We start from the raw sequence: 25,160 nt of genomic DNA, 5'->3' as shown, positions 1-25,160 counted from the left end.
GTTTGTGTTGTTAATTCTGATGATAGATCCTCTTTAAATAGCAATTTATAGATTGTGGAGCCTACTGAAACAGACTAAGGGACCTTTTTAAATGCTTAGGAGGCCTATGCTGGTGTTTTTTGTTAATTATTCTAATTTACTGAGATAATGACTTTTTTGTGTTTTCATTGGATGTAAGCCACAATCATCAACATGAACAGAAATAAACACTTGAAATAGATCACTCTGTTTGTAATGACTCTATATAATGTATGAGTTTCGCTTTTTGTATTGAAGAACTGAAATAAATGAACTTTCTGATGATATTCTAATTTAGTGAGAAGCACCTGTAACAAGCCCATATAGATATAATGAATATATGAAGAGATAGGAATAGACATCCATCATGGAGCTCGTGCACATGACAGAATTTCTCATTCAAGTGCTTTGTGGTTTTCATGGATAGCACTTGTACCTTTGATATTCTATGTGCACATGTCTGATTTTTTTCCTCTGACTGAGTGGTCCGCAGAAAAAATCAGAGACATGTTCAATTTTGATCCTAGGGGTCTTTTCAAAATCGGCAATGCAAGTCTATGGGTCCAATTTTCATGGACAGACAAAGGATGAGATGAAGAAACATTTTTTTCTCTTCACATATGAGAAAAATGGATGCCACTGTAATCAAAGTCTGTGTCCAGTATTAAAAACATATAAAATAAGTAAACTGTGGCAATTAAGTGGCATGTGCATATTCAGCCACGTGAATTGGCTCAGAGAGTGGGCATAACGGTGGCTCAGTGGTTAGCGCTGTTGCATTCTAGCGCTGGAGTCCTGGGTTCAAATCCCACCAATGACCACATCTGCAAGGGGTTTGTATGTTCGCCCCGTGTTTGCGTGGGTTTCCTTCCACACCCAAAGACATACTGATAGGGAATTTAAATGACAAGACTGTAAAGTGCTGTGGAATAAGATGGCGCTATATAAATGGGTAAAGTAAATAGAGTAAGTGCCATGTGTAGCTTCCTTAAGGATTCTCCACCTCCCTTACAGCATTACTTACTGGATATAACATCAGTATGTGTGTATTGCACCTTTTTCATTATTGAATACTACTTGACATCACTATTTCAGATATTCATTATATGAGTCTCTTAGTTAGCAAGTTGGTCATATGGGTTGTATTCCAGTGCCAAATGTTGGACTAGAAAACATTGTCATGGTGGCTCAGTGGTTAGCACTATATCCTTGCAGTGCTGGGGTCCTGGGTCGACATCTGCAAGGAGTTTGTATGTTCTTTCCATACACCAGTGATGACTGTCTGTACAGCGCTATAAAAGCTTGACCATCCTTGATTCTTGTGTTCGCTCTTTGATTCCTTTTGTTAAAGTTTAGAAACTACAACCGATCATTTGTATGCTCCTTTCCTCTTTTTTGAATTGTACATGTTTTTCCACAATTTTTGGTTGGCACTCCCTCAATATATAGACGATGGGTACTCCACTGAATTTTTTTTAGATATTTAAACCACTATAATGGTACACGTTCTATCCGTGAAATCCATGACCATAAAGCTGGCTGTATCCAAGTGATGAATATATCATGGTAGTAAGGATTCTTAATTCTGGTTTTAGTTACGAAAACTTGGGGGTTTTCTCTCAAAAGTGCGCCACCCTTGTGCAAAGGTTATGTGTGGTATTGCAGCTCATCCCCACTTCAGCGATGCAGTAGCAGGTGGTCAGATGTGGTGCTCTTCTGACTAAAAGCAGCCATTACTTTCTTATCCTGTACAACGTCTTTGATAATAAGGTCACCCAGTAGGTTACTTACAATTACTGGCTCTGAATGGTATATTCTTACATTACACCATGCATAAAATTTAGAAATCAAATTCATTATATAAAAGTAACAGGTGTCGGCTCTTTGTGCTGCAGGAAGTGCATCTCTAATGATGACATTGTCCTTTGCTGTGTAAGGTTGATCCGTGTGACATCACCACCGTCCTGTAAATGCTTTCATTAGATGATCTCACTCGGAATAAACCCCACGTCCGAGGCGACTTTAAAAAGTTAATTTCAAATTTGTGCCTTTCACGTAGTAATATTTTAAAGCAATTATATAGTTGCTAAACGTACTGTGCAGGGATATACATTTCTGACAAGTTCTAACTTCTAATTTAATTATTCTACCATGTCACGAGCAAAAATTTCCTGCATATTTCAAGTGTAATGGAAAAAAATAATTTGACTTCTAACCTTTTTATGTATTAATGCGTACTTTAGTCATTTTCGTGACACTGAGCTGGTGATGAGATTTTACTAAATGAAAACGGTTCTGCTGCCAAAAATCTGCGGGTTATGGGAAGTTCGGCGACGGCATTAGCACCTCCTGATCTGTAATAGTCCACAGTTTATCTGCCGCATTCCGGACAACTTTTCTATTTTGCACAAACAGAACAATTTACATACAATTACCATGAGAAAATTGGGTGCACTAATTCGATATGAGGAAATTTGTCATTTTGGTCAAAATCTGTTCTGTGCAGAGCTGAAAGATTCCTTTATAGGCCAAGGCTCCCCCATACTCCATTAAATGAAAGTCAGCCAAACCGACTGATCTCTCGCTTGTCAAAAGTGAATCCACCATGTGTTAGACAGATTTACTTTTCTCTTTTTGTGTGAAACGCTAGTCTTACAGGATATTCTTCTAGTATGTAAATGTGATCGATCATCCACAGGATAGGTGATGACTTCTAGATTGATGGAGATCCAGGATCCCCATTGACCAGCATTTTTATGCTCTATGGAATGGGGTGTGAGTGTGCAAAGTTGCCAAGAGCTGTAGTCATGACCAAGCTGCTGTCCGGTTACACAACAGTGTCCCAATCCCAGTGTGCTTTCAGGTGTGAGGTCCACACCCACTTCGCTGTCTCCCCGGGTCCACATACTTAGGAGCCGCCATACACAGTTCAGGGGACACCAAGTTCATTGCAACAAGCAAATGTTTACTGGTCAGTTCAAGTTCATCAGGTTGTAACGTGGGATAGGTCACAACACTTCAGATTTCTTATTTCCTCAGTACAACACATCTTTAGCCCTACCACTCATTCGTCCTGGACTATTCCCAAACCCACTGACTCTGTCAGCCTCATGGATTTTCTGTCTGCTTCAGCAGTGCACCCGGGATACACTACCTTCCGTCTACACGGGTCTCTGTCCATCTTCCACTGTATGCCCGAGGACACGATGTGCCCGGCAGCCCCTATGCCACACCTTCGGCTCCGGACGTGACAGGAGCGTCCGGTCGGGATTCCAGCATGGCTTCCCATTGCTTTGAAAGACTGGTACATGCTGGCCCTAGCAGCCCACTGTTCTTGAACTTGACCTTGCATGGTACTTCCCTATCTGAATTACTACCAAGAAGTGCCCACTTTTTATTAACACTAGTCCCCACCCACTATGGGCTCATCCCAAACATTAACTATATCTTACACCTGTAAATTGAGCTAACTACAGCCACTATCCTATAACAGTATGTACTAAACCTATTCTTATCTTAATCTATACAGTCCTATGCTTACCCTATGCACATCCTGCACTATACACTACTCATATTGTATGTTAATTTTTTACATTACTTAAACACTGCACATTATCATTATACAATACATAGCAATTTACATGACACAATACATGTATGAAAATGCATTGCACTATACACATTACATGATTGCGGTCTTTAGGGGCAGGAACATGATATTAGTCCACACCCTTACAAGTCCACATGTGCGACCGCTGCTCCATTTATTTTTCCCCTCCCCCATGACAGCACACCTTGAGAGGATCCGCCCCACCAAGGACAGGAAACCGTCTGAAATAAAAGGGCGGCACCTCTCCCTCGCTTCAGTTGGTTTCCTGTCCTTGATGGGGAACCTGTCTGGAAGAAAGAAGACTTACCTGGGGCTGTCCCGGTGTGGAAGAGTGGGCACTGGCCTGTGCACTGGGTTCAGTATCCCAGAAGCGCCGTCCTCAGCTTCCCCTGGGGTCTCTGCGCCGAGCGAGGTGCACGCGGTGAGGCAGGCTCTGTCCTCCCGGAGACCGCGGCGCCGTCCTTCCCCTGCAGTGTGGAACGCTTCCGGGTGTGACGCGCCTGACGTCACGGCGCAGGGTATGCTGGGAGCGGCGCGCTTGGTGACGTCAGGAGGCGGCGCCGATCCAAGATGGCGGCGCCCATCTGTGCGTTCCAGGCCGTTTTTTTTCGACGGAGCTCTGGCCTGAGGAAGGGGGAGGGCCTACAGACCGGAGGAGGCTGGATGGCCCTATTTTTAAGGGGGGGGGGCTATCCTGGAAGCGTGGTGCGCTTCTGAAACATGGCTGACCCGGATAGCCAGGAGCAGCAGCTTACCCCCCCCCCCCTCAGCAACAGAAAAAGCAGAGGGATGCATCGCATACAGACAGCCGCTCGAGTAATCGTAGTGGCAGCCGCAGGAGTAAGGCTTCATGTGCCTCAGGACCATCCAGAATGGAATCTTCAGTTCCGCGGCAGCCTCCGAATCCGGTACCCGTTTCTGACCTCCGGGGGTGAGTGAGCTTCGTGAATGTCACTGCTTAGTAACGGGAAGTCTCTTATGTGCTTCCTTTTTTTAGGAGCCTAAGAAGAGTAGTGCCAATCAAAAGCATAGAATGTGTGCCCTTTGCCAAGCTTCTCTCTCATTAGAGTGGCAGAAACCACTTTGCCAGGGCTGTGTGACCAAAACCATAGTTGAGAATTCCCGGGATTTTGCTGCAAATTTAAAGTCCATAGTACATGCAGAAGTTCAGGGGTCCCTGAAAGGGTTACTTAGAGGGAAGAAAAGACCCCGTAGAGAGGTTTCCTCCGTCTCTGATTCCTCCCAGTCCGAGGAGCAGTGGGATTCATCGTCCTCTTCCTCATTGGGGGGCGGTAGACCCTGCTTCCCCATTGAGAATACAGACAGACTGGTTAGGGCAGTAAGATCAACCATGGGTCTGGAGGAAGAGAAAGCATCTAAATCCCGGTAGGACATCATGTTTGCGGGCTTGGGAGAGAAAAAGAGACGCTCATTTCCGGTTAACAGTAAGATTCAGGGCCTCATTGACCGGGAGTGGAGGAGACCAGAGAGATCAGGGGCTTTACCCTCCTTCTCCAAAAGAAGGTACCCCTTCGAAGAGAAGGATGCGGAACCTTGGGATAAGATCCCCAAGGTGGATGGGACTGTGGCAAGGTCATCGAAAAGATCTTCCCTGCCCTTGGAGGACTCTGGCGTCCTAAAAGATGCCCTGGATAAAAGAGCTGACTCCTTCCTGCGCCACACGTGGGAGGCGGCGGCAGGCGGCCTAAAACCAGCGGTGGCTAGCACCTGTGTGGCGAGGTCCTTGATGGTGTGGCTCCAACAGCTGGAAGACCAGCTTAAAGATAAAAAGGTCTCCAGACAGGCAATACTTGCGAATCTACCTCTAATACAAACAGCATCGACCTTCCTGGCCGACTCTTCAGCAGACTCGGTCAGACGGTCAGCCAGGGCAGCGGGACTATCCAACGCAGCCAGGCGGGCCTTGTGGCTCAAAGGTTGCCCAGGCGACCTACCTTCGAAACAGAAGCTGTGCTCCCTCCCGTGTGACGGTAGACTCCTGTTTGGCCAAAAGTTAGAAGACCTGTTAGAAAAAGCAGGCGATAAAAGCAAAGGGTTTTCGGGGGAACCAAGAAGATTTAGTTTTCGGAGGAGGAAATTTAATCGGGGTCGTCCTCCGGGAGACAAAAGGAGATGGGAAGCCAAGTCCAAAAAAGTGTCGGTCTACATGTTTGGAGGACCATCCTCGAGTTCAAAGAGATCCTCCCAATGACGCCAGGCTGGAAGTGGGTGGAAGGCTTTCCCACTTTCTTCCAGCTTGGGACGCGATAACAACAAACCCCTGGATTCTGAAAATTATCAGTGGGGGCCAGAAGATCCGATTCAGCCAGACCCCCTGGCGGACCTTTGTGGTTACCCCCCTACGAAAGGTCCAGGAAGAACAGTTAGCCCTGGAAACAGAAGTGTTAGAGTTAGTAGGAAAGCAGGTCCTTCTCGAAGTACCAGCACCACAGAGAGGGAAGGGGTTCTATTCCCCACTATTCATGATAAAAAAAAACAAACGGGTCCTTAAGGACCATCATCAACCTCAGGAGTCTGAACCAAGTGGTAGAAAACCAGACTTTCAAGATGGCGTCAGTAAGCTCGGCAGTGAAGCTCTTACATCGCAACTGCTTTATGGCTGTAATAGACTTGAAGGACGCATATTATCATGTCCCAATCCAACCGGAGTATCAGAAGTATCTGAGAGTAGCCCTGTTTATTCAGGGGAAGCTGAGGCATTTTCAGTTTGCTGCCCTACCCTTTGGCCTCTCCATTGCCCCGAGAATATTTACGAAACTAATAGCAGAAGTGACAGCCTTCCTACGGATCAAGAATGTAGTGATCGTGCCATATTTAGGCGACTTCTTGATAATAGGGAAAACAGAAGCCCACTGCTCCAGTCAGCTCCTAGTGGTCATGGAAGTGTTGCATCAACTGGGGTGGTTAGTGAATTTCCAAAAATCAAGACTAACCCCCTTCAGGACTCAGACCTTTCTGGGTCTAATCCTAGACTCTCGTCACCAAACCTGCTTCCTCCCAGAGGACAAAATCTGCAGGTTGATTGCATTAGTCTCGAAGGCCATTCAAGCTCCAGAGATGTCTCTGAGAGAGGCAATGTCCCTCCTGGGTTCTATGACGGCCTGTCTCCCAGCAGTAATGTGGGCCCAGGGGCATATGAGTCGGCTTCAGTGGGAGGTCCTGTCAGCACAGATGTCCTGCAACGGGCATTTAGAAGGCAGGCTCTCTCTCTCCCCGAAGTAGTAGATTCCCTTTCGTGGTGGACAGTCAGGGGAAATCTGACCGCAGGCGTTCAGTGGTCCAGACCAGTAGATCGGGTAATTACGAGCGACGCAAGCAGTTCCGGATGGGGGGGTCATCTGGCAGAACTCTCAATACAGGGTCTCTGGGCTTACTACGAGAGGGGAGCATCCTCAAACATAAAGGAGCTTTGGGCAGTAGAAAGATCCCTCAGGGGCTTCCTCCCTCACATCCAAAGTCACCATGTCCAGGTCAGGTCCGACAACCGGACAGCAGTAGCCTATGTGAATCACCAGGGAGGGACGAGGTCACGCCCTCTGATGATGGTGGCAGACAGGATCCTTCGTCTAGCAGAGCGAAACCTCCCATCCCTCAGCGCCCTTCACATAAAGGGGGTAGAAAACGTGAAAGCAGATTTTCTAAGACAGGGGGAGTGGGGGTTAAACCCGGAGGTCTTCCATCAGATTGTCCAGTTATGGGGGCAGCCAGACATAGACTTGTTCGCCACAAGGGCAAACAGGAAGGTGCAGAGATTTTGCTCCCTAAATCCGGCAGAAAATCCCCATGCCGTAGATGCCCTCCAGATTCCTTGGGGGTTCAGGAAGGCCTATGCCTTTCCGCCATTAGTGATGATTCCAGTAGTGGTGAGGAAGATCCGGGAGGAAGGCGCCAGGGTGATTTTGATAGCGCCTTTTTGGCCCAAGAGGCCTTGGTTCTCTCTGCTTCGGCTAATGTCGGTGTCAGATCCCTGGATTCTACCAGAGAGGCCGGACCTTCTCATGCAGGGACCAGTATTCCATGCCCAGGCCAGGGGGTTCCATCTTTCGGCATGGAATTTGAGAGGTCACTATTGAGTAGCAAGGGGTTTTCACCAGGCTTAGTTTCTACTTTATTGGGGAGCAGAAAACCAATTACAACTAAGATTTATAGCAGGGTTTGGGGTAAATTCCTAGAGTTTATAGATATCCCGCTATCGAGCAAATCTCCGATCAGAGGGATCCTGGAATTTCTTCAAAAGGGGCGGGACCTGGGTCTAGCTACAGGGACCCTTAAGGTTCAAGTTTCAGCTTTGGGAGCACTCTACAATTGTAATCTGGCTGGGAATAGGTGGATCTCGAGGTTTATCAAGTCCTGTGCCAGAGCAGGACCGGTTAGGTCCATGGGTGTTCCTCCTTGGGACCTGAATTTAGTCTTGAACGCTCTTACTAGTGAACCGTTCGAACCCCTACACAAGGTCTCTCCAAAAATTCTCACCCTTAAGACCATCCTCCTAGTGGCCTGGGTGGGTGATCTGCAGGCCCTCTTGGTTAATCCTCCTTACACACAAATCTTTGAGGATAGGGTCACCTTGCGGCCAGATCCAGCATACCTTCCCAAGGTGGTATCTAGATTTCACCGTAGTCAGGAGATTGTGCTACCCTCGTTCTGCAGCAATCCCAAGAACCCAGGGGAAGTCAGGTTCCATAGCCTAGATGTTAGGAGGTCCCTGCTACAGTACATTCACATGACTAGTCTGTGGAGGAAAGACTATTCTTTGTTCCTGGCCTTTCAAGGGTGTAGGAAAGGTCACGGGGTGTCCAATGGTACCATCTATAGGTGGCTCAGGGAGGCCATTTGCTTAGCCTATACGTCCACAGGGGTTTCAGCCCCGGACAATGTGAGGGCTCATTCCACCAGAGCCGTCGCAACCTCCTGGGCAGAGAGAGCAGACGTCTCGATCGAGCAGATATGTAGGGCTGCTACTTGGTCTACACCATCCACCTTCTTTAAGCACTATCGGTTGGATCTGTCCTCTTCTGATCTCGCCTTTGGGAGAAGGGTACTTCAGGCGGTGGTCCCTCCCTACGGTGCTCATAAATTCTCCAAAATTCTCTCAAGGTGTGCTGTCATGGGGGAGGGGAAAACACCAAGGTTACTTACCGGTAGCCGGTTTTTCCTGAGCCCATGACAACACCCGTAGTTTCCCCCACTATTTTTTCTATGTTTCTCACACCCTGGTGTGCACTGTTTTGGGTGGTGTGTATATGTATATTGTGGTGTTGGTTATATGCCTAACCTGTTTAGGAAGGTCCTCTCAATGTTCTGTAAACAACTGAAGCGAGGGAGAGGTGCCGCCCTTTTATTTCAGACGGTTTCCTGTCGTTGGTGGGGCGGATCCTCTCAAGGTGTGCTGTCATGGGCTCAGGAAAACTGGCTACCGGTAAGTAACCTTGGTGTTTCTATGGTCTGCCAGATCACTATAGCAGGACTGGACTGCCACTTCATTGTAATAGGAATAAAACTGCCCAGTTCTGGTGATCAGTGAGGGTCTCCAATTTAGAAGTTATCACCTATCCTGTGGATAAGTGATTACTCCAACCTCGCCAGAATAAGGCACTTTTATCCCCCATTCATATGGACCTTCAGTGTGTAAGCACATATGCCACGCCATTCATTCCCTGTGTGACTGCCGGAGAAAGTGGAGTACAGTGCTTGGGCAGTCCAATAAAAAATGAATGGAGCAATGGTTGTGCGTGCCCCATTATGGCGATTGATGGGAGTTTAAATTGATGAGAATAGATTTGCAGAACACAATCCAGCTGCCAAGCCAGTAATCTGGGAGCGCTGAGAACCGCCTCCTACCTCCCAGCATCTGCATCTCTTCTTTTGATTAGCTGGCCTGATCTCATGCCTGCCAGGCCTTCTAATCAAAAGAGCCGTGAACGTTGAAAGGTAGGAGGCAGTTGTTTGGGCTTTCATCCAATGGCCAACGATTACTGGCCTGGATTGTGTCCTGAGAATTGATTCTAGAGCAATACTGTTGTAGGACAGCATAGGGTTATATAATATTCACACTATACCATTAGGTTATATAATATTCGCCTACTATATATAGGTATACCAGCGGATAACTTCTCCCTAGTTATATGTTGAGCATTTGCACAGTGTGGAGCCTGCCTGAGTGAGCATAAGAACTTTATAGATCCAGCTATAGGATTACCTGATCAATAATACCCTTCCAAACATTTGTGTTTTTAAATATATGATTTCCATTTAATGATACAAATAAGTTGTTTTATTAGGATCTTTAATTAGGGATCTTTATTTGCCTATGGCAATCTGTGTGAATACTGTGAATTGATTTGCACCTATTCTAGTTGGAGTCCCTGCAGCCGGACCACACTGATCTAGACGTTATCACCTGTGCTGTAGATAGGTCGTAACTTCTTCCTACCAGAATACCCCTTTAATAAATGTGCAGCAAAGTATTGAATCCACTGTATTTATGAGGGAAGCACTTCCCCAGGCTTCCATGTCCTCTTCTCAGCTATGATTTATGGCTGCTTGTTGTGTTCTGGATGGGTAGAGGCAAGAGGTGCACTCTCCTCCTAAATAGAAGGGCATTTTAACCAAGGGTCTGCTGTATTCTTTAATCTGACATTTTTCAGATTAACCAAGGACTACATCTGCAAGGAGTTTGTATGTTCTCCCCGTGTTTGTGTGGGTTTCCTCCGGGTTTTCCAGTTTCCTTCCACACTCCAAAAGCATAAACAGAGAATTTAGATTGTGAGCCACAATGAGAACAGTGATATAATGTCTGTGAAGCGCTGTGGAATTGATGGTGCTATATAAATAAGTAAAATAAATAATAAAACCTACCATCTTTAACCAATGACTAACAACCAGAATTAATGTGTATGGACTCTGATTTAAAGTCGGTTACAGCTAATTTTGGTCTCTAATAGTTGTAGTAGATTAGTTGATTTTTTTCCGTAATTACAGTACAGACCAAAAGTTTGGACACACCTTCTCATTTAAAGATTTTTCTGTATTTTCATTACTATGAAAATTGTACATTCACACTGAAGGCATCAAAACTATGAATTAACACATGTGGAATTATATACTTAACAAAAAAGTGAAACTACTGAAAATATGTCTTATATTCTAGGTTCTTCAAAGTAGCCACCTTTTTCTTTGATGACTGCTTTGCGCACTCTTGGCATTCTCTTGATGAGCTTCAAGAGGTAGTCACTGGAAATGGTTTTCACTTCACAGGTGTGCCCTGTCAGGTTTAATTTGGTTGGGACCATCAGTTGTGTTGTGCAGAAGTCTGGTGGATACACAGCTGATAGTCCTACTGAATAGACTGTTAGAATTTGTATTATGGCAAGAAAAAAGCAGCTAAGTAAAGAAAAATGAGTGGCCATCATTAATTTAAGAAATGAAGGTCAGTCAGTGCGAAAATTTGGGAAAACTTTGAAAGTGTCCCCAAGTGCAGTTGCAAAACCCATCAAGCGCTACAAAGAAACTGGCTCACATGAGGACCGCCCCAGGAAAGGAAGACCAAGAGTCACCTCTGCTTCTGAGGATAAGTTTATCCGAGTCACCAGCCTCAGAAATCGCAGCTTAACAGCAGCTAAGATTAAAGACCAGGTCAATGCCACACAGAGTTCTAGCAGCAGACACATCTCTTCAACAACTGTTAAGAGGAGACTTTGTGCACTGCTAAGGACAGGCAACAAGCAGAAGAGATTTGTTTGGGCTAAAGAACAGAAGGAATGGACATTAGACCAGTGGAAATCTGTGCTTTGGTCTGATGAGTCCAAATTTGAGATCTTTGGTTCCAACCACCGTGTCTTTGTGAGACGCAGAAAAGGGGAACGGATGGACTCTACATGCTTGGTTCCCACCGTGAAGCATGGAGGATGAGGTGTGATTGTGTGGGGGTGCTTTGCTGGTGACACTGTTGGGGGTTTATTCAAAATTGAAGGCATACTGAACCAGCATGGCTACCACAGCATCTTGCAGCGGCATGCTATTCCATCCGGTTTGCGTTTAGTTGGACCATCATTTATTTTTCAACAGGACAATGACTCCAAACACACCTCCAGGCTGTGTAAGGGCTATTTGACCAAGAAGGAGAGTGATGGGGTGCTACACCAGATGACCTGGCCTCCATAGTCACCAAACCTGAACCCAATTGAGATGGTTTGGGGTGAGCTGGACCGCAGAGTGAAGGCAAAAGGGCCAACAAGTGCTAAGCATCTCTGGGAACTCCTTCAAGATTGTTGGAAGACCTAGAGTGTGCAAAGCAGTCATCAAAGCAATAGGTGGCTACTTTGAAGAACCTAGAATATAAGACATATTTTCAGTTGTTTCACACTTTTTTGTTAAGTATATAATTCCACATGTGTCAATTCATAGTTTTGATGCCTTCAGTGTGAATGTACAATTTTCATAGTCATGAAAATACAGAAAATTCTTTAAATGAGAAGGTGTGTCCAAACTTTTGGTCTGTACTGTATACACAGATGGCATTGGTACCAGTACTGATAATGCTGAATGTTATCTACATGTAATATAAATGTCTCTATATTAAAAATATTCTGATCCACAAGACATCAGGTGTGAAGTAAACATTTACCACCTCTGAATGTGTCCGTCTTACTGCAGAGCACAACAATCAATTATTACGGAAGTAACGTAACCGCTCCCAGCTAACCTCCTGCATACAACATCAATGAATCAATAACTTGTGGGCCTTAGCTTGTAAGCCTTTCCTTTTGTCAAAATTAGATAATTAAATGGGAAATTAACACAGAAGAATGACGTTACCGACAGGTGCAGATTAATCCAATTAAATATCGAAAGTATTGAATGTTTCTACAAATAACCACGTTTCCACCATCCTTCAGTTTTGCAACATAAGCTTAAATTGTTATCAAATTAATGAAGGTGATAGCGGTGGTATCAAATAGTTTTCCAACACTACAAAGTTCCTTATAAAATGGAAAGTAGCACATTTTTATGCTGTATTGGCAAACCCTGTCTGTGCTACAATAACTGGCTTGCGGCTGCATGCAGGTGTGCTTGTGCGTCCACGAAGCGCGCGTGCAGCTACAAGCGATCTGAATACTGCTAGTAGCACGTGCACACGGTGCTTGCGTGTCCTTGCTCGTTGTGACCTCTACACATTTTCTCCCGGCATGCTACATCACAGATGACATCCTGTACTTTGGGGTGGGAAGATCAATGTATGGGGCATCACCAGACAAAACAGTGTGCCAGGCAACAGCAAAACCTGCCATATTGAATTTCAGAACTATATGCCATTTAGGGTAAATTAAGTAAAGCAATGCATCTACCAAGTTTAACTCTGTTCACATATATCATGGTTTCCATTCATAACCGAAGCCGTCACTCTGTCCTCGATCCATTGTACGTCATAGCCCAGCAATTGAATTACCTCATTGACTTATTGTGGTGACTGTCAGGGATGCGTCACTAAGAGCTTTGCAAGCAGCACTGTCTCCATGTCATACTTGATGAAACCAGCTGCCTGAGGTGTTACTAAATGTGACCTCCGACATAGGTGTAAGTATAGCCATTCACAGGCTTTATGTATGTTACATCATACAGTTTTGTTGTGGGGTCCTAGGACAGGTCTATTGCACATTAGTCATTTAGGCTCCCCCAGATGGGAACCTAGAAATGTTATGATAGGGTAATGGAGTGACGTGTGCTGCCATTTCTGGAGTGGTAAGCTGTCTTTGGAGATGGACCTAAATGTCCAATTTTTAGTACTAAATAATCATGTGAAATAGGTTTGTTTGGAACAAGAGACGGAAGAACGAACATGTCATAATAATTAGAGCTAAAACACTTAATCATCTACTGAATGTAATATTGGAGCAGTGTCTAATGTGTAAGAAAAGATCTAAAGAAGCCACATAGGAGAGAACTCACCGAGCACTGGCAGGCATTTCATGGCTTTCTTGGCAGTTTCCTGTTCTTAAATATGTAATCTGCAATCACAACATATAATTAGTGCAGTATTTTATAATTACTTTTAAAAAGTGTTATGGGATCTTCATTCCTGAATGCTGGTGTATGAAGAAAGGTGTTTTCCATTTCAATAGGTTGGATAATGATAACGCAGTAGGTGGAAGCGAAAGAGAAACTTGGAGTTCACGTTATATAAACATGTAGACTGTTACTTCTAGAGATCACTTATATATATACCATCGTACGATAGCTGCTTTTTTTCTCTTTCAAATATCTATTATTAATATCCTTATTGGTGAACTATTTTGTGATGAAATTTTCCATATTTCTTAAAGAAATGGTTAAGCTTCCTCATGCGCATAATATACTGAGGCCAACCATTCGGCCTGCAGCTAAATCGATTGACTGTCTCCTACGTTGGAGTTTTCGATTTTCTGAGTGTTTCTATGTCATCCATGAGAAATCTGCTGCCAAACTTATCTGGCGGTGCCTTATCTCTTGAGAACAAAAGGATCGTCATGTACCCACAACTCCCTCGGCTAGCATGTGTCAGGGGCCCACATAGACATTAGACGATGTCACCGAGTTTGGCCGATGCTAGTCTAATGTCTTTGGGGCCTCTAGTGTTATGCCTTCTTGTATCCATCCTTTCCATTTCCATAAAATGTTTAATCTGAGTCAGCATTTCTTGCTGGCTAGGAGTATTTGGCTGGAATCACTATTGCATACTTTATTTAGACAGTAATAAAAATGCCACAACTATTAGGGGGAAGCTTCCTGCAGACAGGCAGAGTAAATAGACCATGTTCCCAAGAGTAATTCATCCCCCAGATACATGTGCTACTGTTTTACATGTCCACAGGCAGTGATGCGGGGATTTGGGAGGCAGCCTTTGGCACAGGCAGTCAGGTGCGATGATGACTCTGGGTTCAGCGGGGTGTGTAACGCCTGTGTAGCCCTATGAATGATGTGTAAACGTGTTTCACACCATTGTATATTACTGCCCTTTGATCTTCTGCAGATCTCTGATTTTCAGTGGGATTTCGGTATCAACAAAAATTAGTCTTCCACTTTTGAAAAAGAGAACTGAACCCCATTTATGACTGTAGTTGTATATATTCCCCATATAAGAAGCATTTACCAGGAGCACAATTTTGCATGTTCTCAGTTGTTACCACTCAGACCTTACTAGCCGCGTAGCTGTTTTATGGCTTCCGAAAAAGAACATTGTTAAAAATCTCTTATTATAAATAAGCTGAGGCATGACCGCAAACTTACCGCCATCAAAAAGCACAGCAGGTTTGAAGTTTTAAATAGAAGTAAGAGCTGCTTGCTTCTAGTCACTGCCTCTGTTCAGACTTTCCTGCATTGTCAGAATTCCTTTTATTTTGTTACTGGATCATTGAACGTTTTTCTCCTCTTTTTTTTTTCTACGTGACATTTCTCTCAGCCAGGTAAAGTTTCAGCAGACTGCAGACAGTCCTAACCTTAGCCTTACAAACTCTGCCTTGGGATCAGAGTTAATTGATTTCTGGCTCAAGATGTTTTGGGCTCAATCCTTCAGCTTTATAAATAATAGAAGATTCCTTTATCTGCCACGTGGATATCATTATTGGGAATAGAAATGTACACTCTACTTTCAAAGTAAAAATGATTTGACAAGATATTAGGAGCTGAACAGACGTTTAACGAAAAGTATAAATTGCATCAAGCCCAACTCTTCTATGTTCCTGCCTGTAGTAGGCGCTCTTATATGCAGTTTTCTTGTATTCATTAAATAACTACTTGAAATAAGTTTAAATACGCCACACAATTATTAGACATACTGCTAACATCTAATCGGTTTAAAGGTTTATGTGGACCAGTGTTTCCCAAACTCCAGTCCTCACGGCCCCCAACCGATCATGTTTTCAGTATTTCCATAGTCTTGTATAGGTGATGGATGATAATTATTATTAGTGATGAGCGAGCACTAACATGCTCGGGTTCTCAACCCGAGCAATGAGCCCAATGGGAAACTCGCCTATCAGTTATAATGCCCCCGGCAGCACTAAAAACCCGCTCTGACAAAACACTAGCGGCAGGGCAGGGCAGGCCAGGACCTCCAAGGCATAGAGAGCCAGTTCATGCCACGTGTCCAGCTTGGATACCCAAAAGTTTTAAGGCACAGAGGAATCACGCAGGACACGGTGCAGTCGGCAGGGTACTCCTTCACCATCTTCCAAAACGTTTCCCTCCTGATGAGACTACCCCGCGTGTCAGGGTGCTTGGAAGGTCTGCGAAAACTGTCCCACACCTTTGGCAGTGTTCCCCTGCCTCTGCTGCATCGTATTTGTGTCTCCCACGCCTGTACTCCTTGGTTGTTCAAGGAACTGTGACCTCGGCCGCCAGCGTTTTCAGATGGGAATTTTTTTTAATAGTTCTCAACAGGGGCCTTCTTGTACTGCAACATTTTACTATTACTAGACCCCTCCGCCATGGGAAGGAGAGATAGAAAGTTCTCCTTGTAGCATGGGTCTAGAAGTGTGACCAACCATTAATTACTGTCGGCCAAGATGTGTACAACACGAGTGTCACGGGAAAGGCAGAGGAACATAAAGTCAGCCATGTATGCTACACTGCCAACAGCCAAGTCTTGCCTGTCCTGACCAAGAGGACGAGTGTCCATGCTGTCCTCGTTCTCCCTCTCTTCAGGCCATGCACGCTGAACAGATGGTATGACAGTTGTGTGGGTAGTACTGTTTGTAGCGCAGGAATCCAGCTCCTGTTGCTCCTTCCCTTCCTCCTCCTCATTATCACCCAATCCGCGTTTGGATGAGATGAGGCTGGGCTGTGTGGCATCACCCTGTATGGTTCCTTGCTCCATCTCATCGTGCTCCGCCTGCAATGCCTCCTCTTTAATTGTGAGCAGCGGGCATTTCAGTAGACATAGAAGCGAGATGGTAATGCTAATTATGGCATCATCGCCGCTCACCATCCTGGTGGAGTCGTCAGAGTTTTGGAGGATGGCACATATGTCTGATATCCTAAATAATATGTCTGACCTAAATAACGACGGGCGTGTTGAAGCTGGTACACAACAACTGCCCTCTGCTGCTCACAAATCCTTCCCAACATCTGCAACGTTGAGTTCTAATGCGTGGTGACATCGCACATCGTTGAGTTGGAAGCTGCTGACGCATGGTGAGGGCGGCGGAAGCTGGAAGTGACTTTCGAAAATGGGTACACACGTGCCGTACTTTGACAAACAGATCAGGCTGAACCGGGTAGGTTTTGAGAAACCGCTGAACCACTAGGTTGAGCACATGGGCCAGGCATGGTACGTGTGAGAGCTTGCATAGCTTCAGAGCCGCCACCAGATTCTGGCCATTGTCACACAAGACCATGCCTGGCTGTAGGTTCAGCGGTGAGAGCCACAGATGTGCCTGCTCTTTTACAGCTGTCATCAATTCTGCAGTGATGTGCAGTTTGTCACCTAAGCATATTCACTTCAGCACAGCCTGTTGCCACTTGGCTCAGACAGTTCTGCAGTGCTTGCGACTAATGTGGTCATTTCGGAGATAAAGGAGGAGGAGGTGCAGGAGCTGTAGAATGTGGGGGCAACCCTGATTGACCCAGGGCCTTCAATCTTCTGCGTTGGGAGGACGTGCTCTGTCCCAGGGTCCGACTGGGTCCCGGCTTCCACTATATTAACCCAGTGTGCTGTCAGCAAGATGTACCATCCCTGGCCACAAGCACTTGTCCATGTGTCTGTGGTTAGGTGGTACTGCGTAACAGTAACTGTGTTGTTGAGGGCATGGGTAATGTTCTCGGACACGTGCTTGTGTAATGCGGGGAAGCACACCGGGAGAAATAGTGGTGGCTGGGGACTGAGTACCGAGGGACGGCCACCGCCATCAGGTTGCGGAAAGATTCGATCTCTACGAGCCTAAAAGGCAACAGAAAAAGATTTGAGAAATGTGGGAGTTTAGTATTGTGGCCTGTGGGGCGCTGGCTGCGTATTTGCACTTGCATTCAAAGGACTGGGGAGGCACAACTGAACGCTGCGCTAGGACAAGGATGTGGTTGCTGACTGTGATGGTAGCAAGTGTGCAATGACAGGTGCAGGGCGGGAGGCATCTTCGCTTGCGCCATGTGCATGCACGCCAATCCTCTGTCCAACAGCGGAACAGGCAGTGGTGTCACCCGCAGACAAAGTTTCTGGACCCTGCCATTCGGCCCAACTAGTTGGGTGCTTTGCTGTCATATGCCTGAGCATGCTGGTGGTTGTCAGACTGGTAGCTTTACTGCCCCTGATGATGCTGGCATGGCAGAGGTTGCAAATGGCCTTTTTGGAGTTATCTGGAGAGTCTTTATAAAAGAGCCTGACTCTGGAAGACCTAACAGTTGGACTGGCAACTTCCCTCATGTTGGTGTTCCGGGGAACAGTTGCCCGCCTTGTGTCTCTGGCCACCCCACTGCTTGTTCCTGCCTGTTGTGGTGCTACACCTCCCTCCCCCTCTGTGCTGCTGTCCTCGCTATGCATGTCACCTTGCCTGATTGGGTTTTATTACCGCAGTATTATCGCATCACGTCGTATGACGGACAAGTTTCTCTGCTCCCACAATACAGCAATGCGAATAAAATGAAAAAAAATAGGGTGTATTATGCTAACAAGCAAATGGAGCAGTAAAATTGTGTATTATATTGCTTTTTAAGCAAATAATCAGGATTAAGAGCAAAAAAAAAATTTGCCTTGATATTTAGGGCTATGGATATCAGTAACAGCAGCAGCAGACAGAACGTGCAATGAACCCTATTCTGCTGTATACAGTGTCCACAAACTCTGCCTGCCTAACTCCTGCTATCACCAGTAATATATGCAGCTATATTAGTCCTTTGAAGGACTGTTAGTTCAGATGGATATATATCTTGCTGTGGAATACCTGTATCTACCTAATAAACAGCCAATTCTCTCCCTCACTCAGCAGCAGCTCTCCCTACTCTGCCTGTTTTTTGGGTAGACGGTGACGCGCATATGTTCACCAGGTCTTATATAGACCCGATGACGCTATGCGGCCAGCCGATCACTATAATGCCACAACCAACATGACTACGGCATTACAGTGAGTGGCAGACATTCCCCGCGTGTTTGTTCGCTGTCTAAAGAGCGCCAAACATGCGGGACGGGGACCCGAGCTCCCGCACAAGCATCTTGGAAGTATTCGCCAAGCATCTCAAGCAGTGAGATGCTCTGGTGAGTACAGAGCAGTTGTGCGCTCATCACTAATTATTATCAAGGCATCTGAAATTGCAACAGGATCTCTCACCTGTGCAATACTAAGGAGATCCTGAAAACTTGATTTTTTGGGAGTTCCATGAGGACAGGCACTTAAAAAACCCTGATATAGAAGTTTGCTTGATGTGTTGGAGGAGGCCGGTTGTTGTCCCGCTTATTCCATCTTGATCATGACAAGGTGTGTAACATCAGATTAACCCCTTTACCACCTTGGGATTTTCCATTTTCGTTTTTTGCTCCCCTTCTTCCCAGAAGACCTGCCATTATAATTCTACAGGTCATTACGAGTTCATAGATACCAAACATGTATAGGTTATTTTTTATTTCAGTGGTGAAAAAAAATTCCAAAGTTTAAAAAAAAAAAAGTGCCATTTTCCTAGACACGTAGCATCTCCATTTTTCGGGATCTAGGTGCTGGGTGAGGGCTTATTATTTGCGCACCAAGCTGACGTTTTTATTGATTCCATTTTGGGTTAGATACGATGTTTTGATCGCCCATTATTGCATTTTAATCAATGTTGCAGCAACAACAAAAAAACGTAATTCTGTCGTTTTGATTTTTTTTCTCGTTACGACATTTACCGATCGGATTAATAATTATTTTATATTGATAGATATTCATATTTTTAATTGATTTTTAATTGTTCTATTTTGAATGGGGCAAAAGGAGGGTGATTTAAACTTTTATATTTTTTTAATATTTTTAAAAACATTTTTTTCCTACTTTTTACTTGCTTTAATAGACTAAAAGCTGCGATCATCTCTGCTATGTGTAACAAAAGTGTATATCTGCTATGAGCGCCGACCGCTGAGTGGCGCTCACAGCAGATCGGCTATGACAACCGCAGGGGTTAAAGCTGCATATTAAAGTCTTTGGCCAAAGAGGAGGAAGGAAGAGCAGAGTTAAAGAAAGCAGTACAAACAAATGGTTCTGTATCATTCTAGTAAGTCTTTTACTCGACCCCAGTGCTGTATTTACCTCTACACTGCTTAATGTTGGTCTACAAAGTCCTCTATGATGCTGCTGCTGCTTCTGCGCATGTGCTACTTAGAGACAGGGAAGCAGGAATCCCTCATGTCACTGTGTATGACAAACATCATAACTGCTCCAGTCCCAGGCTCTCTACTCTCTAGCTCAGAGACAAATGGTGATGTATCCTGCATTTTGACCAGTTTTCCACTCTATAGGTTTTAAGTCATATAATGGCCGGAAAGTGTTATTTTTCATGTACACACACGACCGCTTATTCTGAGACGTCAGGTATTATTTAATTTACAAAGGTCTGTCCCGAGTCAGACTCCATTATTACACCTATTGTATTTGCTAGGTATACATACAGTGGCTTGTGAAAGTATTCACCCCCACCCCTGGCATTTTTCATGTCTTGCTACCTCACAACCTGAAATTTCACTTTTTTTTTTTTTTTTTTTTTTAGGGTTTGCATCAGTTACTGTAAAGAACATGCCTAAAACTGTGAACATTTGGTTTTCTTCTTATTGTGAAGCAAACAACAAATAGGACAAAATAACTGAACTTCAGTGTGTTTAACTGTTCACCCCCTTAAAGTCAGTACTTTGTAGAGCCTCCTTTTGCAGCAATTGCAGCTGCAAGTCACTTTGGATAAGTCTCTATGAGCTTTCCACATCTTGCCACTGGGATTGTTGTCCATTCCTCAAGGCAAAACTGCTCCAGCTCGTCCAAGTTAGATGATTTCCTCTTGTGAACAGCAACCTTCAAGTCTGACCACAGATTCTCAATTGGATTAAGGTCTGGGCTGTGACTAGGCCACTCCAAAACATTTATACTTTTCACCTTAAGTCACTCGTGTTGATTTAGCAGTATACTTTGGGTCAATGTTTTGTTGGAAGGTGAACCTCCGTCCCAGTCTCAAATCACTGACTGACCGAAACTATCAAGACTCAAACCCAGCAGCTCTCTTCCACCAGGTGGCAGCTCTTCCCTCTGAACTATTCAGCTCGCTGGACAGTTCTTGGCTAACCCAGATTCTAGTACCTGTGTTTTTCCTGAGTGGCTCCACATTGTGTTGTTCCTGATTGGCTTCATCCTGTGATTTCCTGATTGAACACCATATATAAACCTGGCCTGGCACCTCCTTCCTTTGCAAGATTATTGAGCTCCCAGCCTTTAGTCAAGTTCTCCCTTCACCTGCTGCCTCATATAAGATTATACTGCTGTTCCTGTGTACCGACTTCTGGATTTTCCTGACTTAACTGGCAATACCACTAGTCCAAGCCAGGTCAGTTCCTAAGAGAAACAGGTTTTGCTCAAGAATATCCCTGTATTTCGCAACATCAATCTTCTCCTCAACTCGGATCATTTTCCCTGTCCCTGCTGCCACAGCATGATGCTGCCACCACCATGTTTCACTGTGGGGATGGTGTTCTTGGGATGATGAGCTGTGTTGGTTTTGGCGCCAGACATAGCGTTTACCTTGGTAGCCAAAAAGTTAAATTTGGGTCTCATGTGACCACAGCACTTTTCTCCATACATTTGCGGAGTTTCCCAAATGTTTTTTGGAAAACTCAAAACAAGCCTTACAGTTTTTGTGTGTAGGTAAAGGCTTTTCTACTGCCCACTCTTCCATAAAGGCCACATCTATGGAGTGTACAGTTTATTGTGGTTGTATGGACAGATGCTCCATTCTCTGCTTGGGATCTCTGCAGCTCCTTCAGGGTTACCCTTGCTCTCTGTGCTGACTCTCTGATTAATGCCCTCCTTGCCCGGGCTGAGAGTTTTGGTGGGTGGCCCTTTCTTGGCCTGATTTGTTGTGGTACCATGTTCTTTCCATTTTATAATGGATTTGATGGTGCATCGGGGGATCATCAGAGAATAGGATATTTATTTAGAACCCAATCCTGACTTGTATTTCTTAGCACCTTTGTCCCTGACATGTTTGGAGATCTCCTTGGTCTTCATGGTGTTGTTTGGTTAGTGGTACCTCTCTCTTAAAGGAAACCTTTCACCATGAAAATGCTTCATCAGGTTATAAAAAAGAGGGAGCTCAGCAGGTTGATGTATAGTGTTGGAGAAAAGACTAGGTACAGTTAGGTCCGTATATATTTGGACAGAGACAACATTTTTCTAATTTTGGTTCTAGACATTACCACAATGAATTTTAAACCAAACAATTCAGATGCAGTTGAAGTTCAGACTTTCAGCTTTCATTTGAGGGTATCCACATTAAAACTGGATGAAGGGTTTAGGAGTTTCAGCTCCTTAACATGTGCCACCCTGTTTTTAAAGGGACCAAAAGTAATTGGACAATTGACTCCAAGGCTATTTCATGGACATGTGTGGGCAATCCCTTCGTTATGTCATTCTCAATTAAGCAGATAAAAGGCCTGGAGTTGATTTGAGGTGTGGTGCTTGCATTTGGAAGGTTTTGCTGTGAAGTAAACATGCGGTCAAAGGAGCTCTCCATGCAGGTGAAGCAAGCCATCCTTAAGCTGCAAAAACAGAAAAAACCCATCTGAGAAATTGCTACAATATTAGGAGTGGCAAAATCTACAGTTTGGTACATCCTGAGAAAGAAAGAAAGCACTGGTGAACTCATCAATGCAAAAAGACCTGTACGCCCACGGAAGACAACAGTGGTGGATGATCGTAGAATAATCTCTATGGTGAAGATAAACCCCTTCACAACAGCCAACTAAGTGAACAACACTCTCCAGGAGGTAGGCGTATCAATATCCAAATCTACCATAAGAGAAAACTGCATAAAAGTAAATACAGAGGGTTCACTGCACGGTGCAAGCCACTCATAAGCATCAAGAATAAAAAGGCTAGACTGGACTTTGCAAAAAGAAAACATCTAAAAAAGCCAGCACAGTTCTGGAAGAACATTCTTTGGACAGATGAAACCAAGATCAACCTCTACCAGAATGATGGAAAGAGAAAAGTATGGTGAAGGCGTGGTACAGCTCATGATCCAAAGCATACCACATCATCTGTAAAACACGGCGGAGGCAGTGTGATGGCTTGGGCATGCATGGCTGCCAGTGGCACTGGGTCACTAGTGTTTATTGATGATGTGACACAGGACAGAAGCAGCCGAATGAATTCTGATGTATTCAGAGCCATACTGTGTGCTCAGATCCAGCCAAATGCAGCCAAACTGATTGGTCGTCGTTTCATACTACAGATGGACAATGACCCAAAACATAAAGCCAAAGCAACCCAGGAGTTTATTAAAGCAAAGAAGTAGAATATTCTTGAATGGCCAAGTCAGTCACCTGATCTCAACCCAATTGAGCATGCATTTCACTAGTTAAAGACTAAACTTCAGACAGAAAGGCCCACAAACAAACAGCAACTGAAATCCACCGCAGTGAAGGCCTGGCAGAGCATCAAAAAGGAGGAAACACAGCGTCTGGTGATGTCCATGAGTTCAAGTCTTCAGGCAGTCATTGCCAACAAAGGGTTTTCAACCAAGTACTAGAAATGAACATTTTATTTACAATTATTTAATATGTCCAATTACTTTTGGTCCCTTTAAAAACAGGGTGGCACATGTTAAGGAGCTGAAACTCCTAAACCCTTCATCCAATTTTAATGTGGATACCCTCAAATGAATGCTGAAAGTCTGAACTTCAACTGCATCTGAATGGTTTGGTTTAAAATTCATTGTGGTAATGTCTAGAACCAAAATTAGAAAAATGTTGTCTCTGTCCAAATATATATGGACCTAACTGTTTTTTCTGGGGGTTTTGGTCCAGTGGGCGGGGGCTTTCAAAAACTGACAGTTATTTCTGCATGCAAACTTATATAAAGATAGCTGTCAGCCACTGATAGGACCGCCCACTGGACCGGAAATCTCAGAAAGAGCAGAGGTATAAATGAATATATCACAGGTAATACTGAATCTTTTCTCACAAAATCACATATCATTCTGCTCACTTCCTCCTTCATTATAACATGGTGCCCGCAGATCGCATTGCATTTTCTTGGTGACCAGTTCGCTTTAATGGTGTAGCAGTCTCTGTGGCCTTTCAGAAAAAGTGTGTATATACTGACAGAGCATGTGACACTTAGATTGCACACAGGGGGACTTCCTTTCACTAAGCATGTGACCTATGAAGGTAATTGCTTGCACCAGAAATTTTTAGGGGCTTCATGGCAAAAGGAGTGAATACATATGCACATGCCAATTTTCAGTTATTTGATCCCATAAATTTAATTTATGCCTATATTTTTTCTCCGTTTACCAACTTAGACCATGTCGTGCTGATGCATCACACACAAACCGTATTACAAAAATATTTACGCAAAGGTTGTAATGTAACAAAATAGGTAAAAAGCCAAGGGGGTGAGTACTTTTGCAAGCCACTGTATGTTCTCTATTGTCTAGTGTACTTATATGCAATCATCTTATTTTTTGTTCTCATGACATCAGTAGTAGTATTATTTATATTTTTTTTTTTAGTAAAGTGCTTTTTATATAGTTTTTATATGGCACAATCTTGGATCAATATCTTTCAGTTTTGTATTACAGCAAATATTAAATGCCCCATTTATACTAACCTTATGTTACTGCTTTGACCACCTAATCTAGTTATGATGAACTAAATTATTATTTTTTTAAATTTTTGATATAAAGGAAATATATCACCAGGTTTTTGCAACCTCATCTATGAGCAGCATGCTGTAGGGGCAGAGACCCTGATTCCACTTACTGGGCTGCGTGCAGAAGTTTTGATAAAATCACTGTTTTTTCTGCAGCAGAGCTCCCAGTTCTCTGAATGCTGAGCTGTGTATTACCCCGCCCACACCACTGTGCATAGGCAGAAAGATACCAATTAGTGGAGGAGGTGGGGTTATACTGAGGTCATGAATATGGAGGACAACCTGCCAACAGGTTTACTAGTCCTATAGTGATCTATTGCTGATTAAACTGTTTCATCAAAACTACACTGAGCAGCCGAGTAAATAGCTGACACCGGGGTCTTTACATCACGCTGCTCTAGATTAGATGGCAAAAACCCGGAGACAGATTCCCTTTAATAACACAACTTGGCATTTACACTGTGTAATTTTTCTAGATTTGATGTTACTTAGTTTGTGGCCTAATCAGCTATCTGGTAAGTGATAGAATAATGCAGTAATTATTCCAGAGCAGCACATTGTATTTGGTATGTGCGGTGTCTGCAGGCAGTTTGCAGTGTGAGCCCGGGCAGGAGCGCACAGATCATTAGCTGGGATGAGCTGCCTAGTTTCCTGACTGTACT

At 44.3% G+C, this 25,160-nt stretch overlaps 1 protein-coding gene and 1 long non-coding RNA gene across 5 annotated transcripts in view; one reads left to right on the top strand and one right to left on the bottom strand.

Annotated features, from left to right (window-relative positions):
• The window catches only part of DIAPH3 (diaphanous related formin 3), an 801,864-nt gene that overhangs the window by 638,958 nt on the left and 137,746 nt on the right, over positions 1–25,160 (top strand). The window lies entirely within an intron of this gene.
• Positions 1–25,160, bottom strand: part of LOC141204556 (uncharacterized) — a 35,642-nt gene that overhangs the window by 9,682 nt on the left and 800 nt on the right. Inside the window, exon 2 of the long non-coding RNA XR_012275422.1 lies at positions 13,598–13,656. This is a non-coding gene — a long non-coding RNA (uncharacterized lncRNA). The remainder of the gene's footprint in view (positions 1–13,597; positions 13,657–25,160) is intronic.

This window comes from Phyllobates terribilis, unplaced genomic scaffold (assembly GCF_046119375.1).
Source record: "Phyllobates terribilis strain yellow unplaced genomic scaffold, ASM4611937v1 Scaffold_2__4_contigs__length_985480577, whole genome shotgun sequence".
Classification (NCBI taxonomy): domain Eukaryota; kingdom Metazoa; phylum Chordata; class Amphibia; order Anura; family Dendrobatidae; genus Phyllobates; species Phyllobates terribilis.
Note: the sequence above shows the minus strand (reverse complement) of the source record. Positions and strands in the feature narration are given on the sequence as shown.